This window comes from Protopterus annectens, chromosome 9.part0 (assembly GCF_019279795.1).
Source record: "Protopterus annectens isolate FY-2018-M chromosome 9.part0, PAN1.0, whole genome shotgun sequence".
Taxonomy (NCBI): Eukaryota; Metazoa; Chordata; order Ceratodontiformes; family Protopteridae; genus Protopterus; species Protopterus annectens.
In genome coordinates this window covers 1,035,131,694-1,035,156,327 of record NC_056743.1, presented here as the reverse complement: position 1 = coordinate 1,035,156,327, position 24,634 = coordinate 1,035,131,694, and the positions used below count along the sequence as shown (strand labels likewise).

Sequence of the window (24,634 nt, the reverse complement as noted above, 5' to 3'; positions counted from 1 at the left end):
GCTTGATCCCACACAGTTCGGTTTTGTCAGAGGAAGATCATGCCTGTTAAACTTAGTTGCTTTCTTCAAAACAGTCAACAAAGCCATGGATGAGGGGAAGACAGTGCACTCCGCCTACCTTGACCTAGCCAAAGCCTTCAACACTATTCTCCACTCGGGTATAATAGATAAACTTTCTCAACTAGGCATCAACCCATGTGTTACCAGATGGTTAGCTAACTGGCTCACTGATAGAACCCACTCGGTCAAAATAGGGGAAGCCACCTCCAGTAGTAGACCAGTAACAAGCGGCGTGCCCCAAGGATCACTCTTGGGGCCTCTATTGTTTGGGATATACTTTTCTGAGGTCTGTGGCTGACCAAGTTTGGAGATGACTGCAAGCTGGGCACGGTCATAAATTCCCCTAGTGATGTGAACATCCTTCAAGAAGGCCTTACCCAAACTAATGACTGGTGCCAGAAGCATGCCCTCATGCTGAATGCCAAGAAATGCATCATTACCCCCTTTGGGGAAAATGGCATCCCGACTAATTATCATAATAATAACAATGTACTAAGCATGCAATCAGTAGTGAGGGACTTGGACACCCAGGTTGATAACAACCTGACTTTTGACCACAGTGTTGCCTCCATTGTATGGAAGGCTTTATACATGGCCCACCTCATAAGGGTATTTCATCCAGAATGAGGAGGTCATAACATACCCGTACTCCTCCCTTTTCAAGCCCATTATAGAGTATAATGCCCCCGTCTGCATGTACCTTGCCAAGCACATGCATAAGTTGCAGAGATTACAGAGGTTCCTGACCAGTTAAATCCAGGGTCACAAACACCTATGCTATTCAGACAGGCTAAAAGCCCTGTCCCTCTACTCAGTCTCTCAGAGACTGCCCAGAGGTGACCTGTGTCTATCATACAAGGCAGTCTCAGACTCAGCCTTGATGGAGTTGCTGCATATCCTTAAGTCAAACTCTATTCATGCAACCCGTACGGAAGGCCTCAACCTGGTCTGTGACATTAACAGAACTTGTTAGTGGGCTAGATTTGTGTCCTGATGACTCCCCCATCTGTGGAACAGACTCCATTTCCATGTCAAGCAGAGTACCTCTCTAGCCCTCTAACAGGAACCTGGACTGGATGGGAAATAAAAAATATACTCATGGGATCCCATCTATGTCCCTGCTGGACAAGGAAAACAGGTGCTGACTTTGTGGGAACATAGGTGAAATTCTTGGCTAGGCTTATAAGAGCCTTCAGGCTAATAGCCTAGTATTGTTCTATGAACCCTACCCCCAGCTCCTCCTGTTCCCAAGCTACTACTGTATCTTGAGAAAGGTAGATCATAGTAAGGGGCTCCCTTGCTCTACTTCATAGAGCTGGATGAACATTATTCTCTTACTGAATAATGCTATGATTTAAACATGGACAAAGGTTGCTTTAACCAAATGGAGGTCTACAAAAGACTTGCATAGTCATGCAGATGCATATCTCTTGTATTTCAGTCATGCCATTGTATAGCGTGTAATAACTCATATTGAGGTATTGGACATGCTGAGATTTGATGTTGGCTTATTTGATTTAATTAGTAGGCAGGGTTGGAAGAGTTATTTTTTCTTAACTTCTTCCAGTGTGGATAACAAGGATACTTTATCCTTGACCTGTTTCATAATATATACACAGGTGAAGGACACTTTTGACCTGACAATGAGCAAGATTTGTCATTTGTCTCAGTAGAATCATAATGGAGCATGCGTAAAGGCCTGTTGTGAATCTTAAAGATGGACACAAACACGATTTGCTTACACCCTTATTCATATAGTACGTTTCTTCTCTGAAACGGTTTCATATACAATCTTACTGACTGGCAGAGAAGTGACTGCATATTATGCTACATGTTTACAGTACTATGTTAAAAACATTTTTAAGAAAACATGAGTGAACAAGTGGGTGAATCTATGTTTCAGAATACATTCTTTGATCATTTGAGAAGGGAAAAGCATTTGATTTGTACAACTGAAAAATCCATAATGTATAAGGCACACGACAAAATAAAGCTATTTATTTTAATCAAAAGTTGTTTTTAAAGGCTTGTATTGTCTTCACATTTTCTTATACATACAGGAGATCATCAGTCCAACCTGTATAATTCAAACTTGCACTTAATTGCAAGCTACCATTTTAAAACTATGCGAGACACTTTTATCAAATTCACACCTTGGCAGTAAGACACAAAACTTATGCCAACAAGAAAAACACATCAAGCAATAAAGCAAATAATACTGCAAAGCAGTGACCTGTTAGCATAGGGACATCTCGCTACAGTACCTGCCATCCACTACCATCCATGCTGGACAGTTACTGGTGGATTAACTGAGCAGCTCACAACCAGCTCTCTGTTTACAGGGTGAGGGGATACTGTGGATCATGCAAGTGCAGCAGAGACCCCGAGTGCAGTTCCAAGGATCTTATTAGGCTGGTACATCAGTGATAGTTCTCCATATAGACATTTACCCAAAGGGAATCGCCCTAAAACAGAAACATGGAGTTCTCAGGACTGTTATTAGGCTGGTACATCAGTGATAGTTCTCCATATAGACATTTACCCAAAGGGAATCGCCCTAAAACAGAAACATGGAGTTCTCAGGACTGTTATTAGGCTGGTACATCAGTGATAGTTCTCCATATAGACATTTACCCAAAGGGAATCGCCCTAAAACAGAAACATGGAGTTCTCAGGACTGTTATTAGGCTGGTACATCAGTGATAGCTCTCCATATAGACATTTACCCAAAGGGAATCGCCCTAAAACAGAAACATGGAGTTCTCAGGACTGTTATTAGGCTGGTACATCAGTGACAGTTCTCCATATATACATTTCTACAAAGGGCATCACCCTATGCAGAAACACCTAGACTCACCATTTGATGTCTCGGAGTCTCCCTACCTGCACGACTGCAGGCACCTGCAACTGAGACTTCAACATCAGCAAAGAAGGGCCTGTCTCACGATGGGGTATCAACTCAGTTGGCAGCAAATGAGGATGGGAACTACATGGGGTAGAAAGGGAACACATAGCCAGAAGTCAGGGAGATAAGTGCAGAAATGTAAAATAAATAAAATGTTATAATGCAATTCTAAATGGCACTTACAAGTAGTACATATTAATGCGTTAAACATAATTCCTATTTAAAACAGGATTCTAAAGTATGATCAATAAATTTAGGGAAGTGCTATAGATTACTACTCAATGGTCAAGCCTGGTGTATATTGGGCACCAGAATACAAGAAGACTTGCTACAGTACTAAGTACCAAGCTCACATTCTCCGCAACTTGTCTGTATGTTCCCTTTCCAACCCATGTTATCCCCATCTGAGATTCCTTGATTATCCCCTGGTATGCACAGGGAGCATTATCTCTGGCCTACATGCTGGAGAGGAGTACATTATAAGTGCATATTCTCCAGATAGCAGGGAGCCACTCTGCTTCACAGCCATTGCGACATCATTTAAACATTATCCAAAATGCAGAGAAGATGCAACCCAGGTAGAGTGCCTCAAGGTTCATGGGAAAATGACTGTCATAATTTTACTACATTGAAGCATCTGAGCAGCTCATCAGAGGAGGCTTGCTGTTCGGAAAGATAAAGAAAATCTTTGGGTTAAAGGTGATATTTATAGCCACGAGCAGTTTGAATGCAAAAATAACAGCACTATCAGCAGGACAAACTGTCAATAAAACAGAGATGCACTTTACTTAAGACTTGGAGAGATGAGTTTTCATTGTGCAAATACAGTATGGTTTTGTAAGTGAACTTACAGTGCAGTAAATGTTTGAATAGATCACTGTTGCAGTAGGGTTTGAACACTGGCCCGTTGTCATATCCTTGGAAGGATGTGACCCATACAGCTTAGGGTATTCCAACATTAATCTAATGATGAACATTATTAGTTATTTGGGAAGTCTTGAGCAAGTCGCTTATTACTTTAACTTTGATGCTGTATAATCCGTTTAATCTTTGTATCGGGCAGTGCAGTGGTTAGCGTTGACACCTCACAGCAAAAGGTTCTCCTGGTCGATTCTCGGATGAGGTTGGTTCTGTGTGGAGTCTGCATGCACTCCCTTTGTTCACATGGGTTTCCTTTGGTACTCCAGTTTCCTCCCACATTCTAAAGAAATGCTTCTGGAGCATTTCTCCCCAGGCCTCTGCAGAAAATAGGCTCTGTCCCAGTTGGACTTTCCCGGCAAACAATTGTTAAATAAAATAAAAAAAAAAATCTATAAACTCTTTTCCTAGAACTTATTTCATCTCTAGTCATCCTGATGACAGATGGTGAGAGCTCACATCTGGACTGCTGGCAGTCCAGATTCTACAGTGACCAGGTATGAGATGGCTGAAAGAGGAATGGGGAAAGGTAAGAACAGCATGGGGGTGGAGGGCAGGTTAGCTCTTTTCATATGATGAGGGTAAGGGTTTTATGCTACTTGGCAAGTAACACCATTGGAGTTAGGGATGGTGTGCAGCAGGCAATCAAAACTTAAAAGGGCTCCATCATACATTTACAGTAAGCATCTGTGAGAAACATTTTCTTAGTACTCTGGTATTACTGTACACCAGTGGCCAAGAAAACTAAACAAAAGTATCCAATACTTTTTGTGGCCAGTTGATCACATAAAACTAAGATAGAACAGAAAGAGCAAATTGATTTATAGCTTATACTTAGATGTCAAAGCAATATCAAATTTTAATCTCCTAAAGTATTCCTTACTGAGCTTTATTTATTTATTGGGAAAGTCTAACTTGGAATGAGCCAATTTTCAGTGGAGGCCCGGGAAGAAACACTCCAGATGTCTTTGTAATGTGGGAGGAAACTGGAGCACCTGGAGGAAACCCACACGAACGCAGGGAGGACATGCAGACTCTGCATAGAAGGCACCCCAGCTACAAATCAAATCGGAGAACCTCTTGCTGTGAGGTGACAAAGCAAACAACTGTACTTTCTACAGCGTCCTTTATTCACATTTGCTCATTTTTTTGTTGATCCTTCATCTATGTCCAAATATGTATCCACTCCCTCCTACTCACTTTACTTTATACCACATTCTTATCACAGGTTGATATATTACTGGTGCTGCTGCTTTCCTGTAACAAATGTTGCTTTTGCACATTTATCAAGGTCAAATGTCATTCTTATGCCATCTGAGAAAGTTTTATCTATTTGTAGTTGTGCTTTCAACTCCTAATCTGATGAGCCATACAGTTTTTAGTCACTGACAAAAAATAGATGAGAAATCATTAAAAGTTGTTTTCTGGAAGCCAAATTATAACCGTGGCCTAATCTGTTAAGTAAACAGCTTAATGTTTTAAGCACAAGACAAACAAGCAGTGGTGACAAAGAATCACTCAAACATCTTCCTAGAAATTTATATCCCTGGGATCATAGTTGCAAAATGGTTTGTCACCATAAATCTTTAATGTCCAGATTTTCACAGACTGTCCTGATTTTTGCACTACAGTTTTGGCCTGTTCTCATAAAATTTGTAGTTTTCTGGCAAATCATTGAAGAATTAAGTCATCAAATAATGATACACATTTGAATTTCCAGTTTTATATCCTTAAGAAAATGCATGTGAATGCCATTCTAGCAACCTTCGAACTTTGAGTAATATTAAAAATCGCTCCCTAGTATTTTCATCTTTGTCCAAATTTCTTGAGCTAGGAGGTTGAGATGTACGTTTATCTCAGTTTCATGGTCACTGTAATGTAAAGGGTGTATTTTGTACATCTGTAAACATTCCTTTATGTATGAATGCGGGATGCTGTCAAATGTGTTTTGTAATCTATCCATGCCATACTTAAATTCTTCCCTTTTTTTTTTTTTTAACAATTCTCTATTATGGTTTTATTTAGAAACAAATGAGCCCTTGTTCCATATGACTTTCTTTTGTTACTCTTTCATTCTACTGCTATAATTAAGTTTAATTCTAAATGACTATAAACTCTACATAATTTTCAGTATATAGCTTGTATATTGTTGTAAGGCAAGTTACTGGTCTATAGTTTTTTGGATGGCAATCCACTCCAAAGGAGAAGCATTGTTTTACCCGTTGTTAAACAAGTTGGTTGGGGTTTTCAAGTAAGAAATTCTTACCTGGGGCTAAATCATTGAGTAAAAATGTTAGTTTTTAGCCAGAAGTTACATACTGTAAAACTGGGCCTGGGGTTTTCCAGTTAGGAGCTCTATATCAGTTACTTCATCCCATTTCAAATCCTCTACATTACAGTTCCTTACCGTTTCTGTTATTTTTTCTTCATAAATAGTTCTCCAAAATGTGCCTCTGTTTTTTTTATTTTGTGGTGGTGCTGTTGAGGACAAGTAACCATGCTCTTGGTTTAATTTCTCCAGGTCTCCTGGATAAATACTTATCCAAAATGTGCCTCTGTTTTTTTTTTTATTTTGTGGTGGTGGTGCTGGTGAGGACAAGTAACCTTGCTCTTGGTTTAATTTCTCTGTGGTGGTGCTGGTGAGGACAAGTAACCTTGCTCTTGGTTTAATTTCTCCAGGTCTCCTGGGTTTCTAATACCATGAAAGGAATGGGCCACATTCCAAAGTCAGGGTATGATCAGAGTTCATGAAGTTACCATCGTTTCAGTATTTGATGTTAGCCAAGGGTGCACTTCTCATCCTTGCTTTCCTTCATGCTTACAGTGATGTAATTAGGGAATCCTGTGTATATTTCAAACATGTGCATGAGATGGCTGTCTTTGCCCTACTGCCAGTTATTACTTTCTGTTGCTAAACATAAGAGTCCAATAGGAAGTAGATAAGAGTTCGAGAAATCCTGCTTCCCCAAAAAGGACAGCACATGTTTGACTATTCTAATCCTCATTCCTTTCCTTCACAGATGGTTCTTCAGGAACCGAGCTGCTAACTGAATCTGCATCGCCAGCAGCAGTTAGAGATAGCGTAGTCCTTTATCAACACATCAGCTCAAGCAAAGTAATTTAGATCTTCTTAAATTATCCCATAATTTGGTTGATCTAAATAGAAAAGGGCAGCTGACTTCTTGAAGCTCCCATCTATCTTAGATGTTCCAGCCAGCCAAACACTGACAGCAGAAACCTCCGGTGAGATGTGTGACCAGAAGTCTTTTCTTGCTAGCATGGTGGGATAATAAATGTCAAACATGTGCCCTTCACCTTATCCTATCATTTAAATTAATTTTGTTCAGTTTTTAACTGGGTAAGCTCACTGTATACAAGTGTCCCTTTTTCAGGAATGACCCAGGAGCACTGTCTGGTTAATGGACCTCTTCAGTCACACAGGAAACATTTGGAGGTGAAAGATACCCAACGATATAATCCTCACTAAAGAAAGCAGCTTTAATCTTGAATGAACGCCCAATCACAAGACCTTTAACACATGGCAGGTGGAAACATCCTTCTTAGCTGTCTCCTACATGTAGAGTTTCACCATGACTCTGCCAAACTCGACTTACAATTAATCTTGCTCATAAGTGCTGGAAGAGCTGGCCAGGGAGGGATAAGAGTATTTAGTCAATGTTAGCTCTCCCATTCTGGAGGGGTGGCAGTAGTAAGATAGCATGAGCCTTGTCATAGAAGCAGCACCCAATGGATCACTGGTTGTAACAGCTCAAGAGCATTTGGACTTAAAGGGGCCTGCACTTTCCCAAAAGTGTTTTGGAGCTTTAACTGGGGAGGAAAGGCTGAAAAGCAGCATGCAAGTAGCCCTGGCCTGGCATGACAGGCACTGTACTGATCATTTTTGTCAACAGTAAAATAAGGGAATAAGTGCGTATTGTGAACTCCTAGCACTGTGGGCTCCTTCGTTCTCATGTATCACTCCATCTTCACTAGATTACGGCTGGGAGGACAGATGAGTCAGTAGTAGGTTCAAGACTAAATGGTTGATGAGAGTTACAGAAAGCTAACCTCACTGACTACAGGACAAAAGCATCTTATGAGTTGCATTATCCTTTTCAACACTGATCAGGTTGCTGCAGAGCTAAGATCAGATAATAGAACATCTACATTCTCGGTAGAGCCAAGCATTTGGTCACATGCTTTCCCAATATACTTTATTTGTAAAATGCTGTTAGTAGTCCTTGAATTTATTCTTGGGTTATATAACACTGTTGAACTTGTTAATATGAAATCCAGTGAGACTCTGCTGATTCTTTTTCGCTAATAGGTGGATAGAGAAATACGTTCATAATGTTAACCTACAGAAAACTGAGTTGCTTAGAAGGATAAAGCCCTGAATATGACCCTGGTGACCCGGGTTCGATTAGCCATTTAGGTGACTGGCAGAGCAGCAGGAATGGATTTGTATAGCCATCCCAGGGTGTGTGGGTGGTTGCATGAGCATACATGGCGATGATTTCCAATGGCAGCTATGAATGTCACAGAGTAGAGGCATGTTTAAAATGTGGATTGGGCCATAGACTTGGCTGAGCTGCTGCAGAGGCAGGATGATATACTGCATATCTCCACTGTATACTTGACCCTCAGGCATAACACTAAGTCCATGGGAAGGGAAAAAAGGTAAGCCACAAATAAAAGACCCCCACCTGGATGGAGTTTCAGGCATGCCAAGCATTTGGTGTCCTCATTCCATGACTATCCTCAGCATAGCGGATTAAGTCAGGGGGGCAAGGAAGACAGCTGGACCCTGAGTGGACAGGTCCTGGGGAGCAAGGCCAGTAAACTTACCCCTCCCGTAATCAGATAATGGCTGGAGGAGGGGGTGGGCAAATGAGTCAAAAAGCAGAAAAAGATTTCATGAATGTAGAGACATGGTAACAGGTACTGACCTTCATAGCCAGGCATCTTCAGATTAACTTCATTCATTCCAACACTGACCACCATTCACATCCAAATCAGGCTGGTCAGCATTGCTTGAATTTAATAGGGTAGTTAGAGTGAGTGCTACAGCATACCAGGGGAAGATGGCTACACTGATCATAGTGATGGTATTTACCAAAAAACTCCTACCAGGAATTAAATGGCTCAAGTAGGATACCAACACCATCGAAGATTTAAGACTGTTTATTGTAATTGTAAAACTATCAAAAAAATGTAAGCACTTTCATCCTAGATTAAACAGGACTTAATCAGAAATAGAAAGTCTTTAAAATCAACGGTACATCTAAACACATAGAATTACAATAAAAATGTTCATCAAATTCAACTAAGCTTTTTTTAAAAGGCATGTTCAAAATTATAATTTAGCAGTTCAAAGTTTTAAAACACTGCTGATATAAATGTGTTCATTCAGTCCAGGGGTTTGTCAGCCAACAATCTGAGTTGCCACTGCAATTCTTTATATTCTAAAAGATACTCTCCACATGGATTCTTATATACAGCAAATATAAAAGAATTATGGCCCAGGCACACCTTGGAATGCTTATAGAAGGCATTATCCAAATTTTTTTTTATGTTGATTGTCATAAAAAATATTCATATATATGCTTAGCAAGTAGTTTTTCAGTCTTGCCAAAATCAATACACATTACAAGCAGAACAAACTCCAATATAAAGTACCCCCTTTGTATTACAGTTACACCCTTCAGGTAAGGTAACCATTTTACCATCAATAATCTTTGCGTCCCCTAAAAAAAAGTGGCTACATTAGTTACAGTGCCCATATTTATTCAGATTCGACATGGTCATCAAAACAAATTCTCAAATTGTAATTCTTCCTAGAACCCTCTAAATAGTTTTTAAAATTCTGGTCACCTTATACACAAATTCTGGGGAAGTACCTAAAATATCAGCAATATCTTGATCATGTTCAAAAATATTCAACAATTATTGGAAATAATATTTTTTGACATTATTGGAGGCATGACAAAATTTAAAAATAACTGAATTAAAACATTTTCTTCCATTCTCAGTGGGGACAGGCATGGACAAATGTGCTCCACCAGAAACAACAAGTCCTCCACCCAATGGGGTTTACATTTTCCATTCCTTTCATTCACTACCTCACTTCTTATATCCATAACCATTGTGTGAGGGTATCTTCTCTCAAGAAACATTTTAGTTAAAATGTTTTAATTCAGCTCTTGTTTTAAAATATTGTCATGGCTCTAATGTCACAAAGTAGCATCTAGGTAAATATACAAAAAACATCACAGCTTCAAGTATCTTGTTCTGTCACCATGAAATTCAAGACTAGCATCTTATGCCTAGCTTTTTAGATCTCTATGTTTAAAGATTTTGATCTTCTCCTTTGCTTTACATTTTTTGTCTAAGTTTGACATCGAAGTAAACTGCTGTTATGAGTATTTCATAACTGAGAGCCGAGCATTGTGTAACTTGCATCTACCTCTGATTATGGGGAGACTAAGCTGGATGAACTGCAAAGTATATTCAAGCTTGACACATTCAGAAGTAACCACTATAAATTTTCACAACAATATGTTTATGCTAATTATGGGTGATTCAATGCACTAATGTTTTCTTTAAGGGAAAACACAACAAATAAAGCACTAATAAAATAAGTAACAAAGGGCCACAGCTCCAAAGGCATACCAAAACAATATGTGAGTGCTTTCTCTCACTCAAATCAAATGAACTTCAGATAAATTCAAACAATAAAATCCCTCCTTATATAACAATGAAGTCACATGACCAATAAAATGCACTGCATCACAAGTTTAAAACTGGTTGTTAAAAGGCATATACATATTTACAAAGATATCTACATATACTTTAAAAGAATTTTTAAGCACAAGTGGAGCAGTATTAATATACAAAAACAATCAAAAGTGCATCCATACAAACCTGTAAGTACATAAAATATTTTGTTATAAGAACATTCTATATTGAATTCCATAAATTCATTCAGCATAATAAACTTTTAAGTTTGAGTAAACACATAACAGAACACTGCTCATTAAGGCCTGGATAACTATGTGCATTCAACGTAAGTTGCCACCATAACTTTTGCCTTTCGAGTAAAAGGGATGTATGCCCACCTCTAGGGCTCTCCATCACCTTGTCAATTATCTTAAATTTAAAGTGGTGTCCAGGGTAGTCCCTAATGTGGTTGGCCAAAGAGTTGTGTATAGAAAAGGAGCTAACTTAAAAAATATATTGGAGAAAGAGCATAAATTGTACAACAGGAATCCAGGAATGGTTAAATGTGAAGCATGTGCCTATTGCAGGCACATAGATATAGGTAGGGACTATACAACTGTTAATAGGCAGTTTTTGCTCACTGCTTGATATGACTGTAACTCTAAAAGCGTGGTATATTCGGCAAGATGTCAACTCTGCCCGGCATTTTATATCGGCAAAACCGATCGTAGGTTCAAAGAAAGGATCTATGAAAACATTTATAGTATAAATAGAAACAGAAAATAATGCTTTGGCCAACCACATTAGGGATAACCCTGGACACCACTATAAATTTAAGGTGATTGACCAGGTGATGGACAGCCCTAGAGGTGGGCATACATCCCTATTACTGAAAAGACAAAAGTTATGGTGGCAACTTACTTTAAATGCGTATAGTTAACCATGCCTTAATGAGCAGTGTTCTTTTATGTGTTTACTCAAGCTTAAAAGTTTATTACACTGAATGAATTTATGCAATTCAGTATAGAATTGTTCTTATAACACAATATTTTATGTACTTATAGGTTTGATGGATGCACCTATTTGATTGTTTTTATATATTAATAATGCTCCACTTGTGCTTAAAAATTCTTTTAAAGTATATGTAAATATCTCTGTAACTACATATATGCCTTTTAGCAACCAGTTTTAAACTTGTGATGCAATGCATTTTATTGGTCATGTGACTTCATGGTTATATAAGGAGGGGGTTTTCTGTTTGAATTTGTCTGAAGTTCATTTGATTTGAGTGAACAAAAGCACTCATATTAAAGTTTTGGTTTGCCTTTGGAGCTGTGGCCCTTTGTTACTTATTTTTTTTTAAGTGAAGCAGAAGTACAAAACCCTAGAAACTGACTTCTGGTTTAGAATAATTTTGCATAAACCACAGATGGATTATGCAATAAGAATGGCGAAGTGGTGGAGCGGTAGAGTTGTTGCTTCACAGCAAGAGGTTCTCCGGTTTGATTCTCGGCTGGAGTGCCTTGTGTGTGGAGTCTGCATGTCCTCCCTGCATTCAAGTGGGTTTCCTGTGGGTGCCCCGGTTTCCTCCCACTTTCAAAGACATGCATCCAGAGCGTTTCTCCCCAGGCCTCCACTAAAAAATTGGCTACATTCCAAGTCGGACTTTCCAGGTTAACAAATGTTAAATAAATAAATAAATATAAAATGCTGTACAATGCATAGGTGAAATGTAGTCCTTAAGTGGTATCAATCTTCAAAGCTGTAACCATGTTAATTTCACCAACAGTTATTGGCATAATAGTGTGGAAGGAACACAATTGTACAAAAATGCAAAGAAATATCTAAAAAGAACAGTGGTTTTGTAAGCCCTACTGCAAGCTATTTAAAATGGCATGGAAGGAGGCTCATGCCATAACATTATACCATAAGAATCAATAAGAACTATGTGGGTGGCAGGGCATTCCTGGTACATTTTAAAATGTCAGATCTTGGCAAATTACATTTGAAAAATTAATGAATGCTGGTCTGAACTGGTAATAGACTGCTGCAGTGTAATTAGGTAAAGGGTGAAAGAGCCAATGAAAGAAGCATGAGGCAGCAGAAAACTGAAGTGACGTGACCCGCACTGGATCCCTGCCATCTTCATTTTGCTTCTTCACCATTTTACTTACCTCTCTCTCATAGTCTGAACTCCTTTTTCTTTCTATCATGGTTCATTGAAACCACATGTGCTTTAACTGCAAAAGTCAGTAGTGCATTGTAATAGTATTTCCTTTCGACACTACTGTTTCACTTTGAAGTTGATTATATATATATATATGTTAGGGGTGTGTGTACAAGGGGGGCTTCCTCCATGAAAAAAGCTTTTCTTTTTTTGTATGTTTTGAGTTACTTTTCTCAGTCTAAAGAAATCAGTGATATGTAACTCATACTATGATGATACAAGCTAACAAAAATCGACCATATTTCTCTCTCATTTTCTGTTTCTCCCTGACATGTAGTATGAATTTGAAGTCGCAAAGTCATCGAGATGCTGGATTTTATGCTACAAGTAGCAGCTAAGAGAAGCTCCAAAACCATTCATGAATTACAAAAGGAAGCAATCAGCCTCTAACTGGACAAACGTGCAGTGCTCTAGAGGCAACACTGATGAAGGAAACCTGGAATGATGGAAAGAGGACAAATGAAAAGCTACTAAATGTACAAAGGTATCACTGAACCAAAACATGTGGTCCATATTAGAAAACTGCACCTGTATTTATTAGAAAGGAAAAGTCAAAAGACGATAGGTCTCCCATCTACATGTGATACTGAAGAGGGACACCGTGAAAAGTAAAGGAGATATGTAGTGAGATTAGTGGTGCAATAGTTATTAATTGAAATAACTGAGAATATACTATCATGGATGGTGCAGAAGAAATGAACATCTAAAAAGCAAGCCAATTATGCAGAAGTAGTAGGTATTGAAGCAGACTTTGCAAAGTCAAGCAAATGGTAAAATAAACAGCCAATTAATATTAATTGCAATAAAGTACAAGATAATGAACCTGGTTAACAAAAACATGAGACATCTTTATAGGTGTGTGTGTCTGAGGAAAGAGATGTTGGCATTTTATATAAGTTCATTGCAGACAAATAGTGAAAGTGAAAAGGCAGTCTAAAAGTTTGTGGAATTGATGTTTTTGCCATAGATATCAAAAGGAATACTTGATAAAAAAATCATGCTCTGTGAATTCAGAGAGCTCATCAGATATCTAGAGAGCTATATACATTTTGGAGGCTTCATAGGTGTGTACTAGGCTAAGGCCATGGGGCCTTTACAAGCCTAGCCCATAGGATTACCCTGGCATTGTGTCACCCGACCTTAGTTGTCACTGCCTCTGTCTAGTAAAGCCACTGGAGTAATCCCTGGGGTGAATTTTCTATTTCCCATCTACTCATCAAGGTTTCTCTTGAAGATGGCCAGTGAGGTGCTCTGCTTGACATGTATAGGAAATATATTCCATAGCATGGACAGTCTTTGGGTTATGAACCTATCTCTCCAGCATGTTCTGTTGATTGTGGTAATGAGGTTGAGGTCTCTGGAGTGTGTGGTGTGGAGAGATTGGGATTTCTTTAGATGTAGCATTTCAAAAAGAGCTGAGTTAGACATGTCTTTCTAAGTTAAGCAGAGATCGCCTCTAACTAGGCGATATGAGACAGAGAATAGCTGGAGTTTTTTTAGTCTGTCAATATAGGACAAATGTTTAAGGCCTAGGATCCACTTTGTGAGGTACTTTTATGGCCTCGCCAGTTGTTGCAGGTATAAAGTGAGGTGCATGCCAAATGGGGTACAGTATTCAATGATTGGCCTAATGAGGAAAGAGTAGAGTAAGGCAATGACCTCTTTCTTCCTGGATGCAAAACCCTTAGTAATGAGATGTGCCACATACAAGGGACTTTCTGACCACAGTCGCAATGTAGTGGTCAAAAGAGAGGTTGCTGTCACCCTGTGTTCCCAGATCTCTTATAGCACCTCCTGTGTTCAGTGGACTACCATTGATGTGGTAATTCATAGGAACTGGGCTTTTCCCAAAGGGGATGACCACACATTTTTTGGCATTGAGCTTAAGGCCATGGTTCTGACACCAGTCATTGGTCTCAGTGAGGCCTTTCTGTAGGATGTCAATATCATTTGGGGGAGTTAATAAAAGCTCCCAATTTGCAATCATCTGTGAACTTTGTCAGAGTCCCTTTGTGCTGGCCTAGACTTCAGAGAAGGAGATGCCAAACAGGAGATCACCCAGGACCGAACCCTGTGGGACTCCACTGGTGACTGGTCGGCAGTCTGACTTGGAGTCAGCTACTTTAACACTGTGGGTTCTACCTGTGAGCCAGTTTGCAACCCACCTAGTGATATAGGGGTTTATGCCTAGCTTAGTGAGTTTTTCTAGGATTCCTGAGTGGGGAATGGTATCAAAGGCCTTGGCCAGATCAAGGTAGGCTGTATGAACCACCTTGCCTTCATCCACAGCTCTGGTGACTGACTCAAAGTAGTTGACCAAGCTGAGCAGGCATTATCTATCCTTCACAAAAACAAACTGTGTGGGATCCAGAGTTTGGAGATTCCCTATATCCTTGTTTATTATGTCCATGATGATGCAATCCATAGCTTTGCATATCAGACTTATCAGGCTAATGGGACGCTAGGTCCCAGAGTCCGTAGTCGCTCCTTTGTTGTGGAGAGGGATGACATTTGGTAGGGACAAAGCCGGAGGTGAGGCTGTGATTGAATAGGGCATACAGGTGAGGTGTCAGTTCACTCTGTAGTTCATGTAGAACACAGACAGGGATATTGTCAGGTCCCATAGAAGCTGTATTCTTGGCCTTGGACAGTGCTGTTTTAACCTGTACAGCAGTAATACTGGGTGCCTGGCAATCTACTGGTATTGTGACTGGTCCTGGGGGGGGTAAAGTTGGCACCGAATCTGTGGGCCAATATATTGGCAATATCTGTTGGCTTGGTATAGGAGGTACCATTGTGCAGTAGCTCAGAGCAAATCTGGGTATTGCTGTGGAGATTCTTTATATTATAGAAGGCCTTGTGGTTGTCTTTACTATCTGCTGCAATTCTGTTTTCATAGCTAGCTTTAGACGATTTGATGAAGGATCTCAACTTTTTGTTGAGACTGATAAGGAAGTTTTTCCAGTCTTGAGACTTCACCTTATTCTGTATCAATTTCCTTCTCCTGTTGTAGAACTTGTTTATGGCAGGGGATCACCAGATTGGCTTCGTTTTTCTGGTGGAGTGTGCCTTGGTTCTGTTCGGTATGGCGAGATCCATGCATTTGTGTACGTGTTCATACAGTGCATTGGTGTATGATTTGGAAGTCATGCAACTGATCTCCATTTGCATGGGTGCCGTTAAGTGTTTTTAGGAGCCCAAAGTTAGCTTTGGAGAAGTTTTTGATGGCGGTTACCTTTGCCGGGGGGGGGGGGGTTCCAAGGTGATTAGTTTGTGCTCTGATCTAACCAGGGAGGATTTCTATTGGTGTAGAGCAATGGTTGCCCTTGTTAGTAGACCAGGTCAAGGATGTTGCTACCTCTAGTGGGGGTAAGAATGTGCTGGTCCAGGACACTGGAATTAATGAATTCCAGGAAACGTTGGGCAAGTGTATTGGTACATGAGTAATTTTCCCAGTTAATGGAGGGATAGTTGAAGTTGCCCGATATGAGAGTCTTAGGCTGGACCCTAATATTCTCCAGGGTGCTCAGGAACATGGACTGAGAGTCTTGGGACATAGTTGGGGACCTAAAACAGGCTATGACCTGAATTGCTGTCTTACCCAATGTTAGCTGCACCTGAAGTATCTCAGATGCATTTTGTTGGGCTACTAGTCTGGAGGTGTGAGCAGCCTTTATGAATATGGAAACACCACCACCTCTGGAGCTTCGGTCCAAGTTCTGGGGCCGAAAGTTGTGGAATGAGTTATAGCCTGGTAGTGCAGGGGTGCTTTCTGCTGCCTTGAACCAGGTCAAGGTCATCAACAATGCAAGACACTGGAAGAATGAAGTATGTGCACACAGCAGCTGCAAAATTGGTGAATAATCAACACTAAAATATATATGTAGGTATGTAAGTATGTTTTTTGGAAAACTTTGATTTTAGCCTCTACTGAAGAAAAAATGACTGCAGTTACAGAGAGTGAAGATGGGAGTACAGGTTAATCGAAAAAAATCACTATTCCCTTTTAGGCACAAAAATAATTTATTGGCATGTTAACAGATTAGTATCAATAATAAACAATCAATAATATTACAAACAACAGAATTACAAGGCTCTATACATATAAATGATATGGTCTTGCAATAATCCATAGGCTAAAATGAAAACTTACTTTGCGGCTATATCATCCGAGTATCCATGTCTCCTAACTGCTTCCCCCTAAATCTTCACACTATCAAATAAGCTTATAAAGCTTTGACTGTTTTTTTTGAAGGGGGTATTAATCTTTTGATGGATTAAAAAACATGTAAAGGTGGTACAATTACTGATTTTTTTTTTTTTTTTTTTTAAGTACACTAATTTTGTATCTTCTCAAGCATGATATCAGTGAATATATTCCATTCACTTGGTCTCCATTTGCTAATTAAGTACAGGTGTTTTTAAAGCACTATAATTGTATGCCTAAAACTGTTCATTCAGAAGGGCTGATGGTCCTGAAAACCACATTTCCTGATGTCTGTTTATCCAGTTTAATAGGTTGCCCTCTTTTTAATAAGTTGCGAATAGTAAAATGTATCACTGTCTTTTAAGGCTAAATATTCACACATTATTTGGATATACATCAGTGTTGAAAAAAAGGCACATCTTTGAAAACTACATTTGATATTTTTATTTTATTTTACATTTGTTTACCGGGAAAGTCCAACTTTGAACAAAGCCAATTTTCAGCAGAGGCATGGGGAGAAATGCTCCAGATGCATGTCTTTGAAATTGTGGGAGGAAACCGGACCGGCACCCGGAGGAAACCCACACGAACAGAGTGAGGACATGCAGACTCTGCACAGAAGGGACCCCAGCCAAGAATCGAACCGGAGAACCTCTTGCTGTGAGGTGACAACGCTACCGCTGCACCATCCAGTCATCTGTTTTATGTATCCTCACACACGCAATTTAAATAAAAAAAGACATTGGACAAAAATCCACAGCAGCTATCATTATGCGAACCATTCATTTAATACAATGAGGGATATTAGCAAGTAACAATTTTTTTGGGAAGAGGTACAGTTTTATAATCAAGTCATGTGCCTGTGGAAGAGGACAGCTAACAATCAGACATAAAAAGCTGAAATGGAAAACCACTACAGCAAAAAAACAGAAACCAGAAAGTACAGAGTTTAAGAAGAAAACAATTCTAAATTTAAAGTTGTTAAAACTTTCTAATTTGCCTTCTTTCACACACCAGCATAAGAAAAAAAACAGTAGTCTGGTAAATGCAGCAATGATCATACCCTCCTGATCTCTTGGCACAAGAAATCTGGAAAAAGCCAAAATAATAGGGGAGAATGGTCCAAAAGTATGGACAAATTTTAAATAATGTTTTTATAAACTTAGAAAGTTATAATAGAAGGTGTTGTGTTAAGTATATGAAGTCTGAAAATCAAATTTCTATTATTATTCCACGAGTTCAAACCTAAGTGATTTGACATTAAATCACATTTTATCAGAAACACAGCAAACTATGTGGCAAAAATCTGGACAGCTGAGAAGTATAAAAATCATTGCTGTGAAATCCAAATAATCATTGCAATTTTCTATTTATAATGAAGATAATACATTTATGCACACAAAAAATAGTCAAAATAAGATTTTAACTAATTCTACACGCCATGTGATGCATTTAATATCATTAAGTGAGAACTAGCATTTCCATTCACAGCACATTTGAGCCTTAAAATCTTCACACCTTACGGTCTTTATACTGGTCATCTATAGTGACCCCAGAACCTGGGCTGCTGGTTATAAAGTGATTAAAATGAAAAAAAAAATGGAATTCAACAAGAGTGCCACACCAACAAAAGTTATGTTAAGCAGAATAATTAAACCAGAAATGTGTTCCCATTTCAGCAAATCACTTCAAATTCTAAGGCATTGTGTAAACAAAAGCAAAAACAGGACCACAGAAAAAGGAACATCATTATGACAGTTAATAAATATGTCAAATGTTCATGCTGCTAATATGAGAAACCAACAAGTTAAGTGAAGATATAGGTACCAAAGAACAAATTGCATCTCTATTTTATCTCTAGGGCCCCAGATAAGGAGTAAGTGGTGTGTGTTTGTGTTAATTTCATTTTAAAGAGAGTTGGGCACCTGCTACAACCCCCCATTGTCTTTCTTACAACAAAAAAGTTCAACATGCAGGTGTACCTTACTAAAGAAATAAAAAGATGATCTGTTTATACGTCTGTCTGTCTAGCTGTATCTTTTTCTCTCCCTCTCTCTCTGTCAAGCTATCCAGTTTTCTGTCTATCTATTGACTTATCTACATAAAAATAACAGATTATATGGGGGGAAAAAAGGCAATCTACAATATTCATCAGTCTACCTATTTACCATTCTGCCTAACTAATAATTCACCACTATTTGTCTATTTTAAAAAAATAATGTCATGCAGTGTGCAGAGAAAAAATGCCATGGCAGTTACTGACACCATGTCATGGCTACTACTGGACCTGCACTTGTACAAGTTATATTGTCCTTTATTTCAATGGGAATTTCCCAAATACATGCTTCAAAAAAAGTAATAGATACCAGTCATTTAATCACAATGCATAAAAAATATATCATTGTTGCTGTATGGCTGTCTGACGTATAAATAAAAACAAACTACAACTTCAAATCATATATGAAATTCAGAAGCTTCAAGTAACTAGATAAATCATTTACATGTGTCAGCCTTCATGATGATACTTCTGAAATGCAGAAATGAGCAAATACATTCTCCTCAGATTAAATAACATGAATCCATGTGCATCTCTGCATGAAGCCTTCCATAACTGGAAAACAACTTTTGAAAAGGAGTATACTCATGACTGTGTGCTTCCAGTATGAAGATAAATTTCAAGCCTCATAAACTTTAGACTACAAAAAATCTATTTTACAGTTGTAGGAGTACCACACAATAAATGCAGGCTTTTCATACCCTGAAGGTAAGAACCAACAGTGGCAGGTTTAAAAAATATACATTAGACTTTATTAAACTAGCCACTCAGCTAATTAAGTAGCTGTACTAAGTGAAAAGATAGTTTCAAATAATCTTTTGGTTCAAAGACCGTGCTAAATTCCATCACAGAGCACAGAGAACACCATAAATAATGGCTGTCTATGATATCTCTCAACTTCTTAGTGCAAGAAATCTGGACAAAGCCTGGCATAATGGAGAAACAAAGGCCCAAAAATAGGGACACATTTTAAATACTGCTCTTATAAGTTGATAGAATAAACTTGCCTTTTTTTTCTGAAGAATATGAAGTCTGAAAGCTTCATTATTTAGTGACTGCAATCCTCAGATCATCCCAGTGACTTGCTAGAAAACCACAAATTTTTATGCAAAACAAACCAAAAAATCAAGACAGTTGAGAGGCATGCTGCCTATTGTATACAAGGACAAAGACCATTCATTTACATTTCTCTAATCCATCTTCCTGTGTTCACAGTTTGACCAATCAGCAGCTCACACCTAGTGCTATCAACCAATAAAAGAAATGCAATGCAAGTAAATCCTACAGGCAAGATAAGATTTCCTCATGCAGTAGCAAGCTGCCCACCTAGCTGCAAATGCAACAAGGTGCCTGAAAATGGAATGTCAGGCACAGATGCAACATCATGCTGCAGTGCTAGATCGGGTATTACAACAGTTTTCAAGGTATGCCTACATCCTTGTTACCCTGAATTCTTGCAGGTCCACTCTAAAACAGTTCTAAAACATTGCAATAATGACATGGTATTTTACACAATAAAGGACACTTGTAGCACCGCATACTGAAAACTGTCATTAGCCATCACTTTGCAAGCATAGCAAACACTTCAGACTTTTCATAAAGTAGTGCAGATAATTTTTTTTTTAATTAGCAACTGCAGCTCAGAGCAGGTGTATGTACCTTTAAGAAGCATTTCCAGTTGTAACACGTGCATATAAATACTGAGCACCTGCAGGCAGCAGTGCCATTTTGAGCGAACAGCTAGGGTGTTAACATGTACGAGTGCAGTAATCAGTCAGTCTATAAATTTAAGTTACAAAGCCTCATTTTTGATGTGTTTGCATGTAATAAAGCTGTCTGAACAAAACTCACAAATGTTTGTCTGTTTTATCCTGACCAGATGAGCAACATGATGTCAGAACCAGGATTAGAATAGCTTCTTCAAGCCATGAGGTGCAGAGTTGAAGGTGAAGGCAGACTAAGCAGGTTCAGTGAAACGGAGCACAGACAAACAAAGGGCCAGAAATTAGCTAAAGGTAAAGAAAACTGCACAAATTATTTGGCAAAGAAAATGAAACATTATTATTAATCAAATGAGTTGCACAAACATATTAAGCAAACAAAAGGCACAAACTGCATTATTAATTAAACAAAATGTTTGAAACCACAATATTTGATAAAACTAGCAGAATTATTCATATGGGGCTCAAAATTATCTTTGGTTTGCATAAACAGCATGTTTAAAGTAAAATGGGCAAAAGAAAAGTAAAATGGGCAAAAGTAAAATGAGCAAAAGAGATTGAAAGGGCATAACAAGTACAATAAAAGGGCAAATTAAGCTTAAAGAGCAGGGTGACTGAACTTTTTTTTTAGTGAAGACTGTATTTGGGCACAATCTGCTCTCTCGCACTGACCAAGGCCATTCAAAACATAACTAGAGTTGTTTGAAGTATCCCAGAGTGCAATGTGTTTGCAGTATGTGTGCTTTACTACTGTGCAATTATTTCAAAGAATTTTCTGTGTGCAAAGTACAGTTATATTGCAAAGTAAAGCCATTTCAAAAAAGGTTTCTTGTGCTGTGTGCATTTATTCGCAGAAAGCCACCATGTTTCTTAGACTGTGAAGAGTTATTTCACAAAGCACAGCCATTTTGAAAGGTTCTTGTGCCATGTACAGTTTTATTCAGAAAGTACAGTCATTTCGAAGTATTTCTTACACTAAGTAGTGGTTTCATAAAGTACAGTGATTTCAGTGTGTTCTTGTGCTACAGAGACTTATTTGGCAAAGTGCTATTTCAAAGAGTTTGTTGTGCTACTGGGCATAATTACAAGTTCTTGCATATATATTTGTGTGTGTATGTTTGTACATAATTTCAAGCACCTTCACTACTGTCTGTTGATATGGCAGAGGCATTTCACAGACCAGGTCCACATGATCATAATATAGCAGAGAATTGGAGAGTATTCCCTAGGAATACAATATTTTCATACAAACAGCTTTTTTCTGACAAAGATGCACATATGGGGGCATTCACTTTGCGTAACTTAGCTGGGTCAGAAGCCATTGAAAGAGTGTTCATTTATGTATACACCAGAAATATTTTCAGGAGAGGGGGAAACCATCATATTATGGTACCAGCTGAATCAAGGGAAGACCCAGAGTGCTTAAAAAGTAAATTTAGAGAAATGTTCAACCCACAGGCAAATGTAACATTAGAGAGGCACTTATTTTATACAAGAGACCAAAAGCCAGGTGAAACTTTTCCAGCTTATATCACTGACTTGAGAAATAAAGCTAAAATGTGCAGATTTGGCGAGTTGAAAGATGATTTAATAAAGGACAGGCTTGTGTGTGGTGTTTAGTGCTGCAGTGAGAAAGATTTTGCTTCATGACAGTGATTTAATGTTAAATAAAGCCATAGAGATTTGTCAAATCCAAGAGTTCACAGAAAGGCACACAAATATGCTTAGAAGTGATAAGAGCATTGTTTCAGCAGCCTCTAGTGCAAATTCAGACAGCATGCAACACATAGCAAGTAAAAATAGGCCTAAGCACATGGCAGCAGTAACCCCTGTGGGTTTGGCAGGGAGAATCTATAGCTTTCTATCAAGTTCTAAGACTAGCTCAGTAAACAGGGCGTGCTCAATACAGTATAAGAATGAGTTGGCAAAACCCAAGTCAACTCTTATTGCTAACTGTCGTAATTGTGGAGCCAACCATGAGCCTGAGAGAGAAGTGCTTAGCATTTGGTCAGCAATGCCACACGTGTAAAAAAAATAGAAGCATTTTCAAAAGTTTTGTAAATCAAGAAAGCTTCATTCAGTTATTAAGAAAGGTCACTCGAAAAAGCAAGTTGATCATATGGAGAGCTGCAACCCTACTTTCTATGTAGATGGTATGTCAGGGGTTGGTGAAAAGGTTAATGCAGTAGATTTACTGGCAAAGAATGAAGCATTTTCTACAGCTCTGATCAATGGTAAACCCATGGAGCTCAAAGTAGACACTGGTTTGAAGTGTAATGTCAGCAGAAACATTTGCTAAAGTGAGAGCTGGTGAGCATCTTAATTTGGTCAATTGTATGAAGCTTGTTGCTTTTGGAGGTGAAGACATTCATACTAAAGGTTCAGTAGTGCTTTCATGCGATTTGGCAGGAAACAGTTACAGCGTGCAATGTTATGTAGTCCGAAGACCTGTGCAGTCATTATTTGGTCTCAGACACAGTTTGAGAATGAAACTGCTTTCTTTTGCCAAAGTAGTACATCATGTAAGCACATGTCCCAGTTCCAGCTTTACTGATGCTATTTTCTAAGAGTATGCTGATATGCTTGATGACAAGCTAGGTAAACTTCCAGCTGTGTACTCCATGAAAGTAGACCCAGAGGTCAGTCCAGTGATAGACCAGTGAGGAGAGTTCCAATAGCTATGCAGGACAAGGTCAAGGTCCAGTTTGACAAAATGGTGCAAGCTGTGATTTGTCCAGTCACAGAACCAACTGATTGGGTATCTTCCATGGTAGCTGCTTATAAGAAAAATTCAGATGAAATCAGAATATGCTTTGACCGAAGAGATTTGACCAAGGCATAAAAAAAGACCATCATCCTATATGTACAGTCAAGGAGATTGCAATCCTCCTGCCAAATTTTTCCTGTCTTAGATACAAAAAGCTCATTTTGACAAGTAATGCATCATCACATTTCTTCACTACTGACTATATTCAGTACCCCAGTTGGTAGATACAGATTCCTCAGGATGCCTTTTAGAATAAATTTTGCCAGTGAAGTCTTTTAGCATGCAATGGAGCAAATTTGTTCAGGCTAATCGTGTGCAATAATAGTCGATGATATACTGGTTGGAGGTAATGGTGAAGCAGAGCATAACAGAAACCTCAGGAAAGTTCTGGACAGAGTGCATTTAGTGAATTTAAAGCTCAATCATCTGAAATGCAAATACAGACTACTAGAAGTTACTTATGTAGGTCATTTATTTACCAGTACAGGCTTATGACCAGATCCTTCTAAGCAAGCATTCATACTTGAGATGCCAGCTCCAAACAATGTCAAAGCCAAACAATGTTTTCTTGGTATGGTTAACTATTTGGGAAAATTTATCCCTGACTTTAGTGAGTTATCGGCACCTTTGAGAGAGGTGACATGCAAAAATGTTGCATGGTCATAGTAAGACCACCACCAGAGAGCATTTGATAACCTCAAACAGCAAATTGCTAAGCCGTCTACATTAAGATACTATGATGTCCACAAACCAGTAATTCTTTCATGTGATGCTTCAAAGTTCGGTCTTGGTGCAGTTATTTTTCAAGAGGGCAGACCTGTTGCCTACGCATCTAGAACTCTTACCCAAATTGAAATATAGTATGCTCAAATTGAGAAGGAACTTTTGGAAATTGTATTTGCATGTTCGAAGTTCCATGATTATATTCATGGCCGAGCTATCCATATAGAAACTGACCATCAACCTCTAGTCACCAATTTTAAAGAAGCCTATGCATTCCACTCCAGCAAGACTACAAAAAATGATGCTCAAATTGCAAAGGTATAATTTTAA

General features: G+C 38.7%; 1 long non-coding RNA gene across 1 annotated transcript in view; it reads right to left on the bottom strand.

Moving 5' to 3' along the window:
* Positions 1 to 2,942: 2,942 nt before the first annotated feature.
* LOC122811772 overlaps positions 2,943 to 24,634 on the bottom strand; it is a 67,765-nt gene continuing 46,073 nt past the window's right edge. The window contains exon 3 of the long non-coding RNA XR_006366288.1: positions 2,943 to 3,046. This is a non-coding gene — a long non-coding RNA (uncharacterized LOC122811772). The remainder of the gene's footprint in view (positions 3,047 to 24,634) is intronic.